At 45.8% G+C, this 22,900-nt stretch overlaps 1 pseudogene across 1 annotated transcript in view; it reads right to left on the bottom strand.

Annotated features, from left to right (window-relative positions):
- Window positions 1–4,894: 4,894 nt before the first annotated feature.
- LOC146797043 (uncharacterized) overlaps window positions 4,895–22,900 on the bottom strand; it is a 233,229-nt pseudogene continuing 215,223 nt past the window's right edge. Inside the window, exon 36 of the transcript XR_014969675.1 lies at window positions 4,895–5,726. The product of XR_014969675.1 is annotated as an uncharacterized LOC146797043 (transcript). The remainder of the gene's footprint in view (window positions 5,727–22,900) is intronic.

Here is a 22,900-nt window from a genome sequence, read left to right as displayed (position 1 = left end):
TTTCCATCCTCATCTCACGGTTCTCCACGTGATGCACCTTCAACCTTTCCGGTTCCTCCTGCAGCGCCAGCAGAGCCGACACCATCCGCACCTCCATTGAATCCCTCTACAGAGAGCGTTGGTAAGGGTCTCCAGGAAACGGAGGGCGGAGAGCTCCAAGATGATGATGATACCATGACGGAATGGGATGACTATCAGATAAATTCCCCTTCTTCGCCTCCAAGGTCGCCAGTAAATTCACCGCCTGTCGATATCTCTGGTTTCCATCAGCTAATGGAAAGAGCGGCTCAAAGATTTAATCTTCCCATGGCTGTCAGGGAAGAAGATTGCTTTCTGTAAGATTTCAAATCGCAACCACAAAGACAAGTTTGGGCGGTGCCCATCATTGACTTTGTTTGGAACGAGGGAATTAAGTTGATGAAGACCCCTAACTCAATCCCTGCGGGTTCTACCGCGATTAGAGAAGAAGTACAAGGCCCCGGATTCTTCTCCAGCTTGCTTGGTGTCCCAACCTAAGCCGGACTCAGTCATCACCCAGGCAGCACAACGTCGCTCGAAGAATCCCTCGTCTCCTCTTTCGTCTCCACCTGACCGGGACGGTCGACGTCTAGATGCCATCGGCAAGAAGTTCTCTACCATGGCCTCTACAACAGTAAGAGCGGCTAATTCTCTGGCCATCCTGGGCCGTTATGATCGGCAAATGTGGTCGGACATGGAAGCTTTTGTTAAACTTATTCCAGAACCCTCTAGAGCGGACGCTCTAAAGATCTTGCAAGAGGGTGAGAGAGCTTCCTCGGAAATCATTGATTGTTCTGTAGACATCGCCTCCACTGGATTTAGACAGCTCGCTGGAGCGGCTGTTTTACGAAGGCAGGGCTGGCTTCGTTCCACTTCTTTCCGCCAAGAGGTCCAGGCCAAGATTCTGGATATGCCCTTTGATGGGGAATCCTTGTTTGGACAGCATGTGGAGGACGCCCTACAAACAATCAAAAAGGATACGGAGACGGCTCGTTCTCTCGGCACGCTCCAGTTTCGAAAGCAGCCTTTTCGGGGTGCACGCGGACGCGGCACCACTTCTTCCTTTCGTGGGAATTCCAATCAGTACCGCTCCTACAACCAAGGGCACCAACGTTTTTCCTCTCAGACTCAACAGTCTTACAGACAACAGACTGGTAAATCCTATAGAGGCAAGTCAAATTATAGAGGAAACTCCTCCAAGAAACAATGACTGTCTATGCTTAAGTTCACCACCTCACAGTTTCTTCCCTTCCCCAGTTGGAGGACGGATCTCCCAATTCTTTTCAAATTGGTCCTCAATCACATCGGACCGTTGGGTGTTGGACATTGTTTCAAAGGGCCATGCCTTGGAATATGTAAAGATTCCTCGAAACACCCCTCCTTCCGGTCCTCCTCCCGCATCTAAAGGAACTTTTCCATCAGATCCACATTATGCTCAGGAAAGGGGCCATCGAAGTGGTTTCAAAATCACAGAAGGGTCTAGGGTTTTATTCCCATTTTTTCCTCATATTAAAGAAATCGGGGGAGTGGCGCCCCATTCTCGATCTGAGGTCTCTCAACAAGTTTATAAAGGATCAGTCATTCCGCATGCTCACGCTGAAGGACATTCTTCAGTTCCTCTCTCAGGGCGATTTCATGACAACAGTCGATCTTCAAGACGCCTACTTCCATGTGCCGATTTTACCACGCCACAGGAAATACCTACGTTTCCGTGTAGGCCACAGGGATTTTCAATTCAAGGTTCTGCCCTTCGGGCTTCGTTCAGCTCCTCGAGTATTCACAAAGGTCCTTGCCCCAGTGGTAGCCCATCTGAGATTGAGAGGCATCCAAATATTTCCATATTTAGGCGATTGTCTCATCAAGTCCCAGTCTTCTCACCAAGCATCCCTCGACACTCAGTTCTGTCAGACTCTGTTTCATTCTTTAGGCCTTTCGGTCAACATACAGAAGTCTCACCTCACGCCAGCTCTGTGCAAAACTTTCCTCGGCGCTACCATCAATACGACCATGGCCATGGCTTTCGCCTCTGCAGATCGGCAAACGCGGATTCTGCAGCTTGCAACTTCCATCAGTTCAAAGCAGTCCGTTTCAGTCCGCATATTGAAGTCTTTTCTGGGGATGGCGTCCTCATGCATTTGTTTGATCCCACATTGCAGACTGAAGAGTCGTCCTATTCAGGAGGAATTGGACAAGCAATGGCGTCAGGTCTCCGGTTCTTTCAATGAACAGATTGTTGTGACCGCTCGAATGGCTCAAGCTATGCTTTGGTGGACTCGCCCTTGCAACATCGCAGCCGGAACGTCTTTTCTGGCGACAGCCCCGGATCTCATTCTTACCACAGATGCATCCCTGGAAGGGTGGGGCGGACATCTTCAAGATCTGTCCGTCAAAGGCAAGTAGACACTGGTTCAACGTTCCTGGCACATCAACAGGCTGGAGCTGATGGCAATTTTCCTTGCGCTCAAATCCTTTCGCTACAGCTTCAAGGGGAGTCAGTCCTCATTCAGACGGACAACACCACCAGCATGCACTACCTGAACAAGCAGGGCGGGACAAGATCTCCGCTGCTGTCCCAGCTGGATCAGAAGATCTGGGATTGGGCCATACTCCATCGGATTATGCTTATTGCAGTCCACCTGCCCGGCATTTCCAATGTCCTCGCAGATGCACTCAGTCGGTCAACGTCTTCGACCTACGAGTGGGAATTGCATCAGCCGACTCTGAACTTTGTCTTCGGCCTTTGGGGTCGCCCGAACCTCGATCTCTTTGCAACCCCACAGAACAGCAAATGCCAGTCCTACGCAAGCTGGCTTCCCCACAGAGGGTCGTGCGGAAATGCCCTTTCGATGAATTGGTGCAGGATGTTTGCCTCCGCTTTTCTGTCGATCCCTCTGATTCCTCGGGTGTTGTGGAAGATGCGGAGACAACCATGCCACATTATTCTGATTGCTCCACGGTGGCCTCGGCAGGCATGGTTCTCGGAGTTGCTGCTCCTCTCCCAATGCGAGCCCATCCTTCTCCACCCGAGGCCGGACCTTCTAACGATGAACGACGGTCGGATTTGCCATCCGAATCCCAGTTCACTCAAATTGTCTGCTTGGAACCTGAGCACCTTGAATTTGCTCACTTGAACATTCCACTGGCCTGCAGAGAAGTTTTGGCTATGGCGCGGGCGCCTTCCACAATGAAGACCTACAAACTAAAACTGAAACGTTTTTGTCACTGGTGTGCGTCGGCCCACAGCCATCCAGTTCATGCCTCCCCGGCACAGATTCTGCCTTTCTTCCTGCATTTGGCACAGTCAGGATTGTCTCACTCCACCTTGAAAGTCTTTCTAGCGGCAATATCTCGCTTTCATCAGGACGGTTCGTCCTCTCTCTATTCATCTAGAGTAATACAGCAATTCTTTAAAGGTCGATTCCGGATGTTCCCGCCCATTCGACATCCTCCACCCACGTGGCGTCTTAACATCGTATTAGCTCAACTCATGAAGGCGCCTTTTGAGCCAATCCATTCAGCGGATTTAACATTTTTGACATGGAAAGTGGCCCTCCTGCTGGCGCTGACTTCCTCTCGCAGAGTAAGTGACATTCATGCCTTTACGATCCAACCTCCTTTTCTTCAATTTAGATCGGACTGCGTTATTCTCCGCACTAACCCTGCTTTCATGCCTAAAGTACCGTCCGATTTTCATCTCAATGTCAATGAACCTGTAATTCTGAAGACATTTTTCCCTCATCCGCAATCTCCAGCGGAACAGAGTCTGCACTCTTTGGACGTAAAGAGGTGTCTCAAATTCTACATCAGCAGAACAGCACCCTTTCGCAAGTCTGATCAGCTGTTTGTGGCCTACGGGCGCACCTGTAAAGGACAGTCTGTTACAAAACCAACAATTGCACGCTGGGTTTCTTCAGCAATATCTTTCTGCCATCGGAAGGCTGGCAAGCCTCTTTCTTCTGCAGTGAGGGCGCATTCTACTAGAGAACTGTCCTCTTCTATTGCCCTGTTCGCCGGTGTGCCCATCCATCAGATTTGCCGGGCAGCTACGTGGTCCAGCAGGAACACGTTCATGAAGCACTATTGCCTGGATACGATCAATGAAGCTGATACTGCTGTGGGCCAAGCAGTTCTTCGAAATCTCTTTAAATAAGGTGAGCCTCTGCTACTTCCCTCCTCCTTGGGTGTTATCAGTTGCGTATTTTTATCATGCAATGTCATTGTATTTCATGCAACATTGATACGGCCTTTTTCAGGCGGCAGTGTACTGCTCACTATTCTATTCAAGTATGTGAATCTATGAAAGACACCCTAATACTGGAGAAGAACAAATGTTACTTACCTGTAAACTGTGGTTCTCCAGTATTGGTGTCTTTCATAGATTCACATACGACCCACCCTCCTCCCCTCAGAGGCTCTCTTCTCCTCATTAGACTCTTTTGTCACTCTTGTGCTACGAAAATCTGAGGGCCTGAGCCTCTGAGGAGAAGGTTCTAGAGGGTGCTTGCGCTTGATGAGCTGCAGTTTGGACTATAAGAACGATATGGATATGTCAGTAAAGTGGTTCCTTTTTTCAATGCTTTCTTATGTGTCAATGTTATCCTATGCTACTTTTGACTTGGTATATTATTTTTTAAATATATATATATATATATATATATGTATGTGTGTATATATATATATATATATATATATATATATATATATATATATATTGTTTATTTATATATGTCTTTATTCTTATATAGTTATGTATGTATATATATACATGAGACTTATTGCTTTTTATGTACCGTGGGACTCCCACTTCGACGACGGGGAATATTCAAGTATGTGAATCTATGAAAGACACCAATACTGGAGAACCACAGCTTACGGGTAAGTAACATTTGTTCATATCATACATTGCCAGTGCCGCAGTGTTGCATGTGTGTACCCAAGCAACACCGTCTTGTTGCATAATATAGTTATGGAGTCATATATGTAGCCGAACCGTCGGCTAAATGTTGGAGAACACACCAAGGTACGATTAGGGACCTACCATACCACCATCACCATGAATAAGGAAAACCTTGGCCACAAATGTTGACACTCACTGTCCATATTTTCCTCCTCTGATGTGTGTGGTGTCTCCTGTGAGGGAGGTATTGTACCTGTGGTTGGTGAGGTAGGCACATACATCAGGGGTGGAAGATGTGGATGCTGTGCCTGCAGCACTGCAGCGAGGAGGATCTGCTGGATTTGTAACACAGCAGCAATGTTGCAGTGGTAGGCAGCCATGTGGGAGTCCTGCTTCCACTCCATGGTATCCAAGATGGTTTGTGTAGCTCCCAGCTCTTCACATCACTGGTGACACTTTGGCAGGGCAGTTGTTGATGGCTCTGCTTCATGACACCAGCAATGTCAGTCAGGGACCGCTAAAGGCCAAGGAGCGGCTAGTAGGTTCCTCTGATGGCCGCAACAATGTCCCTATTGGATTCGGAGTCCAAGGGTGTGAGTGTGGTAGTAGGTGGTGCCTTTTGGTTGTTGTACGGGATATGTGGAGATGCCATGATGCTACTGCCCTTCCCCGTGTCCAGAGATGGTGTCCCAATTGATTCCAGGAGCTCTTGGAGGGTGTCATGGTGGATGATTAGGTAGGTTGTCAGCATCATCATCATCATTGGTGATGTCCAGGACAGGGTGTTGGCCTGGAGGTAAGGGTTCATCCTCTGCAATGAAAAGGGGAAATGCTATTGTTGCTGTCTTGTACATTTTGATGTGGTTTTAAGCAGTTGACGGACAAAGTACATGACATTACACTTTCCATCCTCCATTGATACATAGGACAACTGTTACACTGGGCTGTGGATTGCAGATGGCACCTTATATTGATTATACATGACAGGACTTCAGAATTGTTATCAGTACCACTATGTGCCAACTCTGAGTAGATGGGGCCTGTCCCAGTAGTCAAAATGAAATCACTGACGTTCATGCCATTGCGTCATTTGCTGGGTGTCAGACCTCTCTTTGATCTGTTCTATGCACTTGTATGTGTCTATTGACCCCCTGACTGTTTCAAATAAGATCCTGGCAGCCAACGTCTTGCCACAAAGTGTTGGCACCCTGATCATCTGTTGATTCTCCAGTATATACACCACCTACATCATGTGTGGCAATCTCCAACAAGCTGAAATAGCAGGCTTTTACAGGGTGACATGTGTCAGGCAGCACCCCAGATGGTAGTGTTGCAGGAAATGGTGACATGTACCTACCAAGGGGCATTTTCACAATGTTTTGACACAACATGGTGCTGCAGGCACTTTAGTGATGCAACCCAGCGTCATTGCACATGCACACGACAGCACCATACTCACAAGGATTGTGCGCACCCCATGTGTTTTCCTTTGTGCTGGCCATGATGATTACAGGCAAGCACCAACACAGACAACCTTGAGCCATGGTGCAAGGGTGCCTGCGTTGGTGCACATAGGTTCATTTTGCTCCAGCACAGGGGTGTGCACAGTTATGGGACATAATCCAGTGTATATGGCCCTTCCATGCATTTGTGAAAGGATGCATGTTGGCACTGCCAGTATGTATGCATTTTCACTTTAACTACGGCCCATGTTCCACTGGTGTTCATAGGTTGCATTCATCCCCACACCCAGTCATTTCTGTGTTGAGAGGTGTTCAGGTGGGCCCTGCCATGACAGCGGATAAGTGTAGTCTGAGCATGCATGGCATGAGAGCTGGGTGCCATGTGGTTTGCTCTAGGTGAGTTTGGAAGTGTCAATTTCTGTATCCTCATGTGTAGGTACTTGCCATGGCCCACTGATTTCCCCCATCCCTCAGGTGTGTAGTTGAGCCTGTGAGATACCATTTGTATGATATGAATTGTCAGCCTAGGTTGATGTGCATGGGACCAGGCGTGACGGAGGGGCATCATTTATAGACATTTGGTGCAGCACAGCACAAGAACACATTTAGCTGTGGCAAACTGTGTGAATAGCAAAGTGCAGGGTTGCGCTGTGTGTAGGACAGTACAACACATCCCAGTGATTTCCTTTCTGCTGGTGCACATTCAGCTGGATGGGACCTACGCAGATGCCTCTTGACCTATGGTGCAGAGATTCCTGCATTGGTGTACGTCTGCTATATGTGACCCAGCGCATGAAGTCACTACAGGAATGCACCGTATCTTGTAGACACAGCATATTACTACTCTTACAATGTGAGTTAGACTAGCCCAGCTGTGGCACCTGCAATGCTGCCCTTTTCAAAAATGTGATCAATACGCCCATGAACCTTCCATTAATGTAATATCTATGCATAGGGTAGCCAGGTGGCTACTGTTTGACCTGCAGACCGTGTGGGAGAGCAATGAGACATAGGTGCCTGGACTGCACGACTTTAGGTTTTCCCCCCCATTGTCCCTTGTTGTTACTTACCCTGTGGTGATTTAGTTGGTCATAGTCAGCACTGTCCGGTCCGCTCCTCCAACCACTGACTCCTCACAGATAACTGCGGACACCTGCTCCTCCATGGGATCGAACTCCTCCTGGGGCGCTGGACTGTCACCTCCGGTCTGCAATGCTGCCTGTAGATTGGTTGCCAATTTCTTCTTAGTTTTGTGCTTGGCATCATGCCAACGCGTTTCACAGTCCATCACTGTCCTCTTCACTTCACCTATGCAGTTCACCGTGTCAACTATGGACTGCCATATGGCCTTTTTGGTCCCCAATGACACTTTGAAGCGGACAAAGAGCTGGTGTTGATGCTACGTCACCTCTGCGATCAGGATCTCATTCTCATCCTGACTGAACCTGCACTTCCTTTTCCTCTTCCCCTTGGATTCTGGCTGTTGGTGGGGGCAGGGGGGGTTGGTTGCCCTGTGCTGTGCTGGTTCCTGGCTGCTCCATTCTGCATTCAGGTGTTTTTTTTTTCTGCTGAACTGTGTTTCTGATTGATACATCTGCCAGTGGATTCCTCACCTTGTGAATATCCTCTGCGCCAGCATTCCACGGAACTTTTTTCCCCAGCTCTCTGCGCCGACATGGATGTCATAATACCTTGGCTCCGCTCGCGACTCCGTATGACGTCAGTTCCCTTTTTTCCACGCCGTCGACGCGTAACGGTTTTCCAGCACTCTCCTGCTACTTTGTTGTCTTGCAGTGGGATACTGTTCCTGGATTTGCCATGTCTTCGACAAGGAAGTCAGGTTTTAAACCTTGTAGGGAATATGGGGGCCACATGTCCATGACTGACCCACATGAGGATTGTTTGTGGTGTCTTTCTTCAGATCACGATGTGGAGGACTGCTCCAGCTGTAGAAAGATGAACCCCAAGGCCCTGTAGGAGAGGGAGGCGAAACTCTTCATGGCCAAGGCGAAGAAGGAAAGAAGAGGTAGGAAGAAGGAGAAATCGATGCCGGAGTCGTCGACTTCACACTCTTCGAAGTCGAAGAAACATCATAAGAAGAGGAAGCATAACTCTCGGCGCCGGTCCTCGAGGAGTAAGGCTTCGAGGTCGCCGTCGCCTCGACGTCGAAGCAAGGAGGTTATTTCTCCATCTCCTTCTCGAATGTCTCCAGAGAGAGTACCTTTGCCGAAGCGGACTCCGGCGCGGTCCCCGGCGCAGTCCCCGGCGCAGTCACCGGCACAGTGGAGTCTCCGGCTTCTGACGCTGAACCGGAACAGGAGGAAGAGCCTTCTCCAGGGCCAGCTGAACCTGCGGCGCCAGGTGAGGACACTTCGGCTCCGATTCCTGGTACTCCTCGACCAGATCCATGGTCAATCCCATATCCGCAGTTCCCGACTCCGGGTGCAGATTCAACGCATTTCCTCAATGCGATGTATGGGATTTTTCAAAGGGCTGCCTTCCCATCCGGAGCACCATCTGGGCCCGTGGGCCCTATGGCATACACCTTGGGGGTGCCGCAGCATTATGCTCAGGCTCCCTTTATGCCCTTTTTGCCGATGGCTCCTTCGTGGCATTTTCTGGCGCCGTCTGGTGATCCATCTCGGCTTCGTCTGGATCGGCCTTCTTCGGAGCCTTCCTCGACGCCGTTGCCGACTCCTTCGGCTCCACGTCCGGCGCTGTCGACTCCGGCACCGCCGACTCCACGTTCGGTTCCTCCGACTCCGCGTACGGCGCCACCGACGCCGGTTCCTCGGATCCGTTCTAGAAGAGAGGCCCAGAGGGTTTTGGAAGAGGAGCGTTATAGAGAGGAAGGGGAAGAAGGTGAGGTTGATGGATCTTCTGATGACTTTGAAGGTATTCAGGATGCTAGTGGTCTTGATACCACTCCGGAGTGGGAGCATTCATCTGCTAGGTCTTCACCACCACAAGAATTGGCCCCCTATCATTCAGTCATCAAGAAGGCTGCAGAGTTGCTGGACTTGCAGTTACCCTCTGCTGAATATAGACCAAACCTCCTAACTGAGGTCCTGCATTCACCAACTTCGATTGTTGAGCCCTTGTTGCCATTTAATTAGGCTATTTTAGAGCCTGTGATGGACGTTTGGCGCAAGCCACTCTCTTCGCCTGCAGTCTCCAGACAAGTGGCAAGGAGGTATAGGGTGGCTCCAGGGGATCCAAGCTTTCTTTCTTCCCACCGTTCTCCAGAAAGCCTTGTGGTGCAAGCTTCATGCTCGAAGCATTCTTCAGGCGCCTTCCCTCAGACTCCTGTGGATAGGGATTCTAAAAAGACTGATCAGACAGCCAGAAAGGTCTTTTCTTCAGGAAGCATTGCGCTTAAATCTACTAATGCCACTTGTTTATTGGGGCGTTGTGTTCATGCGCTGATGGACTCTATGAAATTATTAGCCCCTAAGCTGCCAGAAGGAGAGAAAGCTTCTTTTATGGAGGTGGTCACTGACACTCAGGCTGCTGCAAGGCAGGTAATTCAGTCGGAACTAGACACGGCTGATTCTGTGGCAAGGATAATGGGGTCTTCGATAGCCACTAGGAGGCAAGCGTGGCTTCGTTCTTCTGGCTTCTCTACTGATGTTCAAACCACTTTGGTAGACTTGCCTTATGATGGAAAAAAACTTTTTGGCGAGAAGGCTGATTCTGCCTTGCAAAGATTTAAAGATAGCAGGGTTACGGCGAAATCTTTGGGACTACAGACTCCTGCTAAGGGATTTGGTCTTAGGAAATTTAGAGGCTTTGGGAGATCCTCATTTCGTTCCTTCCGGCAACCTCAGCAGCAGCAGCAATAGCAGCAGCAGAATCCCCTCTATAGGTCGTATAGAGGAAGGCAAAGGGGACGGAGAGGTTCTGGCCGCAACCCATCTTCATCTTCTGCCTCCTCTGCTCCCAATGAAGCTTCAGGGAAGCAGCCCTAGATCCCCCATCCTAGGTCATGTGAGACCTGTGGGGGGTCGGGTGTCCCACTTTCTGCGAGGTTGGAAATCTGTTACGACCGACCTTTGGGTTTTAAACCTCGTGGAGAATGGGTACGCCCTTCCCTTTCAGGAGTTTCCTCCCCCTTACCCTCTTTGCCAGGGTTTTTGCTCAGAAGACCATCTGCTTCTTCTGCAGAAGGAGGTTCTTACTTTGTTACACAAGGGTGCGATAGAGGTGGTTCCGGAGCAGGAAAGGGGTCAGGGATGCTACTCCCGGTATTTCCTGATTCCCAAGAAGGACGGCAGATTGCGTCCAATCCTGGACCTCAGAGTCTTGAATTTTTACCTGAAACAGGAGAAATTCAAGATGCTGACCCTTGCACAGGTTCTTCAAGCGTTGCAGCAAGGAGACTGGATGGTGTCGATCGACTTGCAGGATGCGTATTTCCACATCCCAATCCTGAAGTCGCACAGGAAGTATCTCCGTTTTACGGTTGGGTCGCAACACTTCCAGTTTGCGGTCCTCCCGTTTGGTCTTACTACCGCACCTCGAGTCTTCACGAAGGTGATGGCAGTGGTGGCTACTCATCTCAGGAGGTCCGGGTTCCAGTTTTTCCATACCTGGACGACTGGCTTCTGAAAGCGAAGTCCCCAGAGATGGTGCAGCATCATCTGCAGGTAACATCTCAGCTGTTATTCGACTTGGGTTTTCCAATCAATGTGTCCAAATCTCACCTGGTGCCCTCTCAACGCAACCTGTTCATAGGGGCGGTACTGGACACTACTGTGTGTCGAGCATTTCCTCCTCCTCAAAGAATTCTCAACATTCAGGAGATGATTCCTTTATTCCAAAATGGAGCGGTTGTTCCAGTTCTGAAGGTCCTTCGTCTGCTCGGTCTGTTCGCCTCCTGCATTCTGTTGGTCAACCATGCACGCTGGCACATGAGGGCACTCCAGTGGTGTCTCCGCAGGCAGTGGTATCAGCACAACAGAGATCTCAGGGAGTCGATCAAGATCTCCAGAGAAGCTGCAGCGGATCTATCTTGGTGGAGCGTGGGGGGCAATCTGTATCAAGGAAAGCCCTTCCATCTGCCTCCATCGGTGGCTACAGTGATAACGGATGCCTCCACCTTGGGATGGGGTGCTCATCTGGGGGATCTGGAGATCAAGGGTCTTTGGTCTCCAGAGGAAAGGTTGCTTCACATCAACCTTCTGGAATTGCGGGCGATTCGTTTGGCGCTCAAGGCCTTCCTCCCTTCCCTTCACGGTCAGTCGGTTCAAGTCCTGACGGACAACACTACTGCAATGTGGTATGTCAACAAGCAGGGAGGAGTGGGGTCACATTGTCTCTGCAGAGAGGCTCTACGTCTCTGGTCCTGGGTTCAGGATCATCAGATTTGCTTGATGGCAAATCATCTGGCCGGGGTGCTGAACGTACGTGCGGACAGTCTCAGTCGGCAGTTCTCCGTCGACCACGAGTGGAGGCTTCATCCAGAGGTAGTTCAGTATATCTTCCGGACGTGGGGGACTCCTCGGATAGACCTAGTCGCCACTCGAGAGAACGCGCATTGCCCGTCGTTCTGCAGTCTCCAGTTTCTGATGCAGGGGGCGTTGGGGGACGCGTTTCAGTTGAGTTGGGGCTCACAACTCCTTTACGCGTTTCCTCCCATACCCTTGATTCCTCGGGTTCAGCCGTCTTTATTTAAATCTCCTTTTGTATTAAGATTTATCAAAGGCCTTACTAATAGGTTCCCACCTACTCCTTTTGTAATGTCGCTGTGGGACCTTAATCTTGTCTTAACTTTCTTGATGGGGTCCCCTTTTGAGCCCCTTCATAGTTGTCCTTTGAGGCTGTTGTCTTATAAGACGGTCTTTCTTGTAGCCATAACCTCGGCAAGGAGGGTGAGTGAGCTTCAAGCTCTTAGTTCTAAACCCCCGTTTTTAACCTTACATGCTGAAAGGATGGTACTCAGGACCAGGGCTGCTTTCCTACCTAAGGTAGTTACTCCCTTTCATCTGGGGCAGTCTATTACTCTCCCTGTTTTTATCCACCTCCTCATCCCTCCAAGGAGGAGGAAAGACTTCATTGTCTGCACCCAAAAAGAGCTGTGAGCTTTTACATGGACAGAACGAAAGACTTTCGTTTAGACGATCAGCTCTTCATGGGTTATGTTGGACATTCTAAAGGAAGAGCTGTGCACAAGCGCACTCTGTCCAGATGGATCATCCTGGCCATCAAGATCTGCTACGCCCTTGCTGGTAAGGTTCCTCCTGAGGGTATTAGAGCTCATTCAACTAGAGCTAAATCTTCTACTTCTGCTTTGGCCAGGGGTGTTCCTGTGGCAGACATTTGTAAAGCCGCGACTTGGGCCTCCCTCCTTACTTTCGCAAAGCATTATTGCTTAGACTCTGAGATGAGGAGGGAGGGCCACTTTGCACGCTCTGTCTTGCAAGATTGTTTGGAATAGGAAGGTGGACACCCTCCTCCAGGAGTGGGACTGCTGTGGGAATCTATTCACAAGGTGAGGAATCCACTGGCAGATGTATCCATCAGAAGAACAAGTTACTTACCTTCGGTAACGCTTTTTCTAGTGGATACAGTATCTGCCTGTGGATTCCTCACTGGCCCACCCGCCTCCCCATTGTCCACCTTTGTATACCTTAAAAGATGTCTTGCTTGAGATGTTGTTATACTTTGTAGATTCTTTCTTTCTGGTACATTGGTAGGAAATGCTTATTTTCTTTAGCTTTCCTTTTGTATATGTACTTTGTATATTTGATTGAATATTGTATACTGTGTATACTTTGGATCTGTCGTTGGTCCACCTGTTCGCCTCGGAGGCACGGAAAAAATGGGTGGAATTGACGTCATCACGCCGACGAGGCTCTCTTATGGCTCCGGTGACATCATACGGAGTCGCGAGCGGAGCTGAAGTATTATGACGTCCACGTCGGCGTAGAGAGCTGGGGAAAAAAGTTCTGTGGAATGCTGGCGCAGGGGATATTCACAAGGTGAGGAGTCCACAGGCAGATACTGTATCCACCAGAAAAAGCGTTACCGAAGGTAAGTAACTTGTTAAAAGCGCGCTGCAAAATGAATTGAAGTGTAATTTACATGCACAGAGGTTTATTGACAAAAAGAACTACAAGTCTGTTGTCTAATACACTGTTTTGGTAGTCATAGCATGTGACAAGTTCCGTGCACACTGTGGTTAAAATGGCCGATTTACAAACAGTAAAACTATTGGTGAACAAGCCTGCTGGGCAGGCGAAACACGTCTTTTCAGCTGTCCCAATAAACTTATTTGTGGCCAGTACACGGCGTTGTCAACCCTTGCCTGCTTGTGTGAGGAGAGTTGCTATTTTCCGGACCGTACTTGGGTGGTCCATTTTCAACAACGCACCCGCTGTTTAGGCAGTGCGGCGGCTGTACCGAAGTGTGGAGGTGAGAATATATATAAATATATATTATCTACTGGTGGTCGCCAGTAGATAGTTATAGTTAGGATCTAGTTTCCATAGGATTTTTTTTTCTTTTCCCAATAACTTTGGCGCCGGTTGACGAATCTTTGCGAAATTGTCAAAATTTGTGGCCCGCTCCGGTCAGCTCCTATCTTGAAAGTTTCGGGGTGATTCCCCAAGTGGGAGCTGAGAAAAAAGGGGGGTCCCAAAACATGTTTTCTCCATGTTTTATATATATATATATATATATATATATATATATATATATATGATTATACATACAAGTAAAGTTATTAAAATCAAAGTGATGATTGTTGTTCAAAGTCAGTATGCCCGTGAAACGCTGTAGTAGACGTGTTTCAGCAGTTATACCTTCCTCAATGCCGGCTTCACATAAAGGGCGATCACACCTGAGGATTCATGTAATGTTGAAAAGGCTACTCTTATTGGAGCACCATAACCCCTCCTTTACCTTAACGTAATGAGATGTTCGAACACACAGTGGTGCCCCAATCCTGTTGGCCACGGACTGCATCCGCCTTGGCAGCTCGGGAATTCGATGTTGCTCTTCATGGCCCTCTGTAGTAGAATACTACTTCCTCTCTCTGTAGTAGAATACTACTTCCTCTCTCCCCAGTGCAGTAGTATTCACACATTGGCTTTCTATCTGCCGGAGGACCTACGCGTAGTATATATATATATATATATATATTATTTCGCCAAAGTCCAAATCTTTGAGAAGGCACACGAGCAGATCGCCCGCATGCCTGCGTTTTTCATTGCCTTGCTATCCCGATAATTGTAAGTTCAAGCCCTACGCGTTTCAAGGTTATTGACCTCTTCCTCAGGGGCTGTATTTTTTTCATGGCGCATCTGACGTCTCTTTTTATGCGTGCATTACGCTAAGTGCGTTACCAACTGCACACTGGGACATGTAGTCCCAAGAAAATTATTTATTCCCTTCAGTGGGTTCAAAGCGCCAACTATTTAAAAGCATTTGTTCCATCCTGTAGTAGGCGGACAATTAGCAAGGCAAAAGTCTTAGTAGTTTGTGGCTTGCTGTGCTGTACAGGTCCGGATATCGTTCCCAGCCTCAGACTCTTTCTGCAAAGATGGTGCTCTTCTCCACGGCAGAGGTGCTGCGTTGTAATGTATTTCACCAAAGTCCCAAGCTTTGAGAAGGCACACGAGCAGCTCGCCTGCATTGCTGCGTTTTTCATTGCCTTGCCATCCCGATAATTGTAAGTTCAAGCCCTGCGCGTTTCAAGGTTATTGACCTCTTCCTCAGGGGCTGTATTCTTTTCATGGCGCATCTGACGTCTCTTTTTATGCGTGCATTACGCTAAGTGCGTTACCAACTGCACACTGGGACATGTAGTCCCATGAGAATTATTTATTACCCTCAGTGAGCTCAAAGCGCAAACTATTTAAAAGCATTTGTTCCATCCTGTAGTAGGCGGACGATTAGCAAGGCAAAAGTCTTAGTAGTGTGTGGCTTGCTGTGCTGTACAGGTCCAGATATCGTTCCCAGCCTCAGACTCTTTCTGCAGAGAGGGTGCTCTTCTCCATGGCAGGGGTGCCGCGTTGTAATGTATTCACCAAAGTCCCAAGCTTTGAGAAGGCACACAAGCAGCTCGCCCGCATTCCTGCGTTTTTCATTGCCTTGCCATCCCGATAATTCGTCAAAGCTTGGGACTTTGGTGATTGATATATATATATATATATAATCTACTGGCGGTCGCCAGTAGATAGTTATAGTTAGGACCGTGTTTCCATAGGAAATCTGAAAATTCTATTTTGAATAACTTTGGCGCTGGTAGACGAATCCTCGCAAAATTTTCAAAAGTAATGGGGCGCTCCGCTCAGCTCCTACCCTGAAAGTCTCGGGGCGATTCGTCAAGTGGGGGCCGAGAAAAAAGGGGGGTCCCAAAACGCGTTTTCCCCTTGCATTTTCCCATAGGACCTTTAGTCGAAGGTATAGCCCGAACAGCTGAACAGAATTACTTGAAATTTGGCAGAGAGGTAGTCCTCAGGTCAGGGAAGTGCCTTTTGCAGGTCTGGTGTCAATCTGTTCAGTAGTTCCTGAGAAAATAGCATTTAAAAGCATATAAATATCTATAAGCGCGTACCGTGCGCGCACCGTGCGAGCACCCTAACGTGCGCGAGCGTAATTCTGATTGGTGGTTACATGTTAGTCAACGTTCGAATCGTTCGAAATCAGGAAGTGTCGGCCGCCATTTTGTTCGTTTTCAGTGCGAGAGTGAAAAAGGATGGTGGCGAACGTGAAAAGGGGGCAGGGTAGAGAGTTCCTGACCCCCTAGCCTTTGTCAGGGGGTCCTTGAAGGACCCCGAAGGCAGAAATATTTTTTAACATTTTTTTTTTTTAAATCGCGGGGTGCGCGCACGGTGAAAACCCCCCCCCAAAAAAAATCATTTTTAATACATAGTTTATTGTAAAATAAATATATTAAAGAAATAATAATACATACATAACTTAGCATTTAAAAAAATGTACAAATTCACTGAAAAAACCATAGGTTTCATACACGTTATAGTTAGGAATTAGCATTTAAAAAACCTAGCAAATTCACTTAAAAAACCATAGGTTTCACACATGTTATAGTTAGGTGGATATTTCACTCGTGAAAAACCAATGAAATTCCCCCATTATAGTTAGTTCAGATAACTATAACTCGCGCGACCGCCACTCTATCACAAGGATGATGTCATCAGTGATGTCATGAGTGATGTCACTGACCATGTCATGAGTGATGTAATATTAATATGTAACGTCATCAGCAGTGCATTGCGGGCGCGCGAGTTATAGTTATCTGAACTAACTATAACTGGGGAATTTCATTGGTTTTTTACGAGTGAAATATCCATTTAACTATAACGTGTGTGAAACCTATGGTTTTTTAAGTGAATTTGCAAGGTTTTTTAAATGCTAATTCCTAACTATAACGTGTATGAAACCTATGGTTTTTTCAGTGAATATATATATATATATATATATATATACACACACACACACACACACATCTACAGTTATATATATATAAACCACAAGAACCAGCTCCCACAGAGGCATCCATAGAAGAAGGCACGGACTCGAGGCAGTCAGGATACAGCATCTGTTTTATTGGACCAGGTCGCCCTCACTCTCAGGATAACAGAGAGACGCGTTTCGGCTTACTAGAAGCCTTTATCAATCTAGTTGGCGTGATTGCATCAATAGTTTATATTGTCCCTACCACTGAAAGCATTGATGAACATAGACAACATACTCTAAATCATGAAACCACAGTGTAGCCCTGCGATAAATATCCAAGGTTGCTATGCTTGAATAACAGGTAGAAACATACAGTGATGTTTAAAATTACATAGTGTGAGTAATAAACCACCAAAACATATTGTTGTCATAATTGAAGGCTCGTATGGATTTTAAAATGTACATGCCATCCGCTTTGGTTGGGAACAAATAATTGCATATGCATAGTGCCGCCAAACTCTCATTGCATAATGCCTGTGAGTAAAACCAAAGCAAAATATATTGCATATAATAAAAGAACCATGCTGCTACTTATCCCCGCCATAATCGCATCCCTACAACCTTTGACTCGATATTTCCATCATCACAGATGGCGGATTAATTAGCATGTGGCCTCTGACCCCTGTTACGGAAACAATGTTCCCTCTAGCCCAGTCCTTGAAAACATATATATATATGAAAAACAAATCAGTACCGATTACGCAGCAAATCAAAGAAATAAACAATAAATATAATTTAGAAGCTGAAAACAACCTCATTCTGAATTTGTCAAAAACCAAACTGACGAAAAATCAATGCTCACTACTAAATAAAGGCCTGACTTTCTGTCCTGAAAACTCATCATGATATAGTGGAAACTAAAATTGAGACTTACAAGTTCGTTCGAAAGTTGAAATTGGCAAAATACTTTGCAAAATTTCCAAAGGCTGTAATGCCAATAAAAACAGGCAACGTAATCAACTCATCACCCAACCTTGCAATAGATCAAATACCTGAAATAAAAACAGTATATGACCTTACACACAATTTACGGGACGAAGAACTACAAGAATTGGAGATCATAAAACAATTGGGCTTTGAAACATCTGGAAGAGAAAAAACATCCTTTAAACCTAAATCCAAATTCTGTCCAATCCTTACACAAGGCAACAAGATTGACATCTACTATGATCTCGTAATAGCAGATCTAGAAAATCTACCAAACAAACAAAGAAAGAAAAATGAAAATCTGACAAAAAGCTTTGAAAGAATTGATGGAAAAGGAAAATCTTGAAATAAAACCCGCAGACAAAGGGGGAAATATTGTGGTGATGGATAAAATTAAATACAAAAAAGAGGCCACAAGACAACTAAATGAGACTAAAAACTATAAAAAGTTAAAAACAAATCCCATAAATCACTTGACAATTGAACTACAATTCAAATTGAAAATATGGTCAGAAAATGGTCTATTGACCACTGACGAACTGCGATATTTGACAAAGGATAATCCTACAACACCAACGATGTACTTCCTACCAAAAATTCATAAAACTTTAATAGATCCACCCGGAAGACCTATAATATCGAGTTGTGACAGTCTCTATGAACCCCTCTCAAAATACGTTGACTCATTTTTGGCACCCATGGTAACCACATTAATTTCTTATATCAAAGATACGGGTGACTTCCTAAGAATTTTGAATGAAATCCATTGGCAAGAAGACTACCTGTTAGCAACAATAGATATAGTCTCACTCTATACATCGATAAATCACGATACAGGACTCATAGCATTGAAATACTTTCTAGGCCAAAGAGACATCAAATATCTTGAACATTCTAAAATGCTTTTCGAGATGGTGGAAACGTGCTTACGGAATAATATATTCATATTTGATCAACAAATCTACTGCCAAATGTTTGGTACCACCATGGGCGTTTCATTTTCGCCGTGCTATGCAAATCTCACCATGGGATGGTGGGAAAAATCAATTGCATGGAATGAAGACATGGAAATATACACGGAAAAAATTGTGTTGTGGCTCAGATTTATAGACGATCTGTTTATTATCTGAAATGGAACATCAGAAGAATTCAACACATATGTGAAGATGTTAAACATCAACAAGGAGGGCTTACAGTTTACATGTAATGTAAACGAAACAAAAATCCAATTCTTGGATATTGAAGTATACCAGGAAAATGATCAATTAAAAACTACAACATATCGAAAACCTACAGCCACAAATAGCCTACTCCATGGAACTAGCTTCCATCCATAATCACTAATAAAAAGCATACCCTTTGGTGAATTTTTACGAATGAAACGCAACTGCTCAGATGAGGATGAATTTTAAAAAAAAATGGATGAAACAACAAAAAAATTCTTGGAAAGAGGCTACAAACCTACAGATATAAGACTGGGAAGAACAAAGACAGAACACATTCCAAGAGAATCCACCTTACAAGCTAAGCATGAACAACACAAAAATGAAACATCAGACATTAGAATGATCCTGTCATACAGCAAAGAAAATTATGCCATTTCAGAAATTATGACTAAACATTGGCATATTCTACTGAGAGATCCAGATATGAGAAAAATTTTGAATGAAAAACAGAATATAGCTTATAAAAAAGCACCATCAATTCAAGACAAAATTGTGCATAGTCACTTCACAGGAATAAAAAAGAAAACCTGGCTCTAAGATCATCAAAGAGGTTTCAGAAAGTGTGAAAATGCAAGGCTTGTAAAATTGGAATAAATAAAAAAGAGTTCATGGGTCCAAAAGGAAATAATGACATAATCAAAGAAAAAATCGACTGCGAAAGCACGTATGCTGTATACATGTTGGAATGCAAATGCGGAAGAAGATATATTGGGAGCACAATATGTCAACTAAAAAAACGAATATTAGAACACATCCGCACAATCCAAAACGATGATCAGACCTATGCAATGACTAAACATATGAAACTACATCATGAATATGGATGGCAGCAAATGAACTATTGGGGACTTGCAACGATCCCCATAAATGAGAGAGGAGGTGACAGAACAAAAAAATTTAGACAATTGGAATCAAAATTAATAATTAGATTTCAAACCAAACAACCGAGAGGACTGAACGGTGATGAGGAACTCCATGTTCATTTGTAAATAACCTGCTCATGCATAAGAGAACATAAGAGACCTAAAAAATTGAAATAAAAAATCATATACTGATTGGCAAAGATGTATGAAACATAAATATATGTGGTACTACACCATACAATTAGGGCACTAAGCCACTACTGAATTGCCAAATATATATAAAAAATGTGTATATATCATATGCAACAAAAGAGTTGGTTCATCATTCAAAATTGTAAAATATTTAGACAAATTACACAGTAAATATTAATCACTTTTTCACAATTAGCACTACATATCCCATGATGCATTTCAATGGCTATATGGACAATTGGATATATAAAGACATTACTTGTACCACACAGCTAACCGTGAGCAAGACCAGAGTGGTCGAAACGCGTTGGTTAGTTAAGGGAACCTGATGGTGTTTGGGCTGTTTATGAAAAACCGGAAGTAAAGAAACTTTTGAATTGATCTCCTGGAGTGCAAGTATTTCTTCTTTTTGTTGAAAAAAAATAAATATATATATATATTATATATATATATGTTTAGCCAAAAATCATACGTAGTACCTTCAAACATACATATATACATACGTAAACATGCAGCCTAAACCATCCATTAGGCTAAGATGCCAAATTGCATTGGATTTTTAATTTAAAATAAAAACATATCTGTATAGCATTTCTGTAACTTAGAACATACACGCCTTTGGTGTTTCAACATAGCCTTTATTTTCAAAGAAAAAGGCAAAGTAATCGCAGACAGTTAGCCCATAGGCTTCATTGAGAATAAAACTGACCATTAGGTCAGTTCTTTTTTCTGGCTCCTTCTGTGAGAATCCTGGAAAACTGAACTAGTTTTATGCCCTTTTTCCATCAAAAATTGGATTTCTAGAGTTTTTCCTCTACTTTCATTCGACGTATTTGACTTCTGGCTATCTTTTTGTCTTTTTTCTGACAATTTTGAAAAACAAAATCCTGTCAGAAATGCCAGTATGATTCAATAAATGCCCTTCCTGTGGGAAGAAAATGTTTAAGTCTGAGACACACTTTGTCTGTAACGTGTGTTTGCTATCCTCTCACAATCCAGAGAAGTGTTACTACTGCCAACACTTCTCCAAGAGGATACTTCGGGACAAGGAGAGGATCAAGCAGCATGCCTTGCAGGAGAGAGTAAAGGTTAGATCCACAATTCGTCTTGGAAGCAGCCATGCTTTCAGAGGGCCCTCCTCTTGTGACAAATCGGAGCATAGGGGCTGAACACAGAAGAGAAGGCATCGCTCTGCCTCACTGTTGATGAAAAACCTGATTGTTTCCCTTCGGTGTTAGGATTAACGTTGGCAAGACATAGACAGCATGCGGCAACGTTGAAGAATAAATTGCCGTTGAGGCAATTAGTGCCTCTTTCGCTGAAAGCCAAGTCGACGTCGAGACCTCTCGCTGTAGTACCTTCAAATTGTACGCCGACACCGAAGAGCGGACTTGGGTCGACGTTGAACGTCTCCACATCGCCATTTGGCAACTATCCTGCAACGTTCGATGTCGAACTCCACCGCTATCGGAGCATAGAAGGTAGGTGTTGAGAACTTTGCCGCCGCGCAGCTGCATGTCGATGTTGAGAACTCTGCCGATCGCCCATAGGCGATCGATGTCGAGAGCGTCGCAGTTGATGTCATTGACCCCAAAATTTAGCATCAAGAGGTCTGACGCTGAGACTTGCCTCTCGCACCTCTCACCACAAGCCGAGAGACAGCGAGTGCCAATTTCGCCACCAAAGAACCCAACGGTGGCGACGGCCATCACAACGCCAAGACTCCCCTCGTCGTCTACAGAGACCCAGGGAAGACAAAGATTGTTTTTGAAATCCAGCAGGTGGACATCGAGAGAAACATCTTCCTCCCCAGGCATTAGGATCATACAGATCACACCGGAGGGCTCTCTGGTTCCAGAAAAGCAGACGCCTCTTATTAATCTGTCTCCACGGTGGTTGCAGAGTGTCAAAAAGTGGAGAGTTCTGCAAAGAAGTCTGGGGTCAGACTTCTCACAAACCTACTCTCCTTCAGGGTCTCTACTGGTCCTCCACCTGCAATGACTGCTGGAAGATCTCAACGCCACTCAGCAAGAAGAATGAGGTCTCCTCCCACATGAAAATCTTGATACAGAACTCCCCTAACACTGTGTCGGTCTCACCACTCTCGCTCTTCCAGATCACAAAGAGACAGACATAGAACATCATCATCATCTACAGCATCATCAAGATCTTCTTTTCAGGACTATTCACTAACTCTGTCTGCTACTCCTCCGGTTAGAGTGTCTCCGGTGGATGACATGGTCACCTTCAATGAAGTCCTGAGCATAGGTGCCAATAAATTGAACATTGAGATGCCTACGCCAACTACTTTGGCATCTGTAATATTTGAGACACTACATCACAGGTCTTCAGCAAGGACTCTGCACCCTCTGGTCTGCTTGAACCAGCTCTACAAACCTTCTTGACACTAGCTGTGTTAGGGTCTGCACCACCACGCATCAGTAAGAAGTACCAGGCTAGGACACATTGTTTCTTAGGGCAGATAACCAGACTCAGTAATAGTGGCGGCAGCTAGAAAATCACATCTAGATGCTGCCTCTTTTTCAGTTCCACCTGAGAAGGAGAGTAAATGTAGGAAGGTGGATATCTGACTATGGTTACCCCCAACTTTTTGCCTAGTTTCTAGCTGGTTTTTCGACTTAGTTGGCCTGAGATCCTGCCATTCAGGGTCTCAGGCTGCCTGCTCTCTCTTTAAAATGGACTCCATGTACCCTAGGTACATTCCCAATTGGTAAGGATCACCTTATTGGACCCTGTACAGTGTACCCTAGGTACCCAGGGCATAGGTGTACCCTAGGCCTCCCAGGGGCTGCAGCATGTATTATGCCACCC

The sequence above is a fragment of the Triturus cristatus genome, chromosome 10, assembly GCF_964204655.1.
Source record: "Triturus cristatus chromosome 10, aTriCri1.1, whole genome shotgun sequence".
Lineage (NCBI taxonomy): Eukaryota > Metazoa > Chordata > Amphibia > Caudata > Salamandridae > Triturus > Triturus cristatus.
The sequence above is the reverse complement of the archived record's forward strand: the minus strand, read 5'-3'. Positions and strand labels throughout refer to the sequence as shown.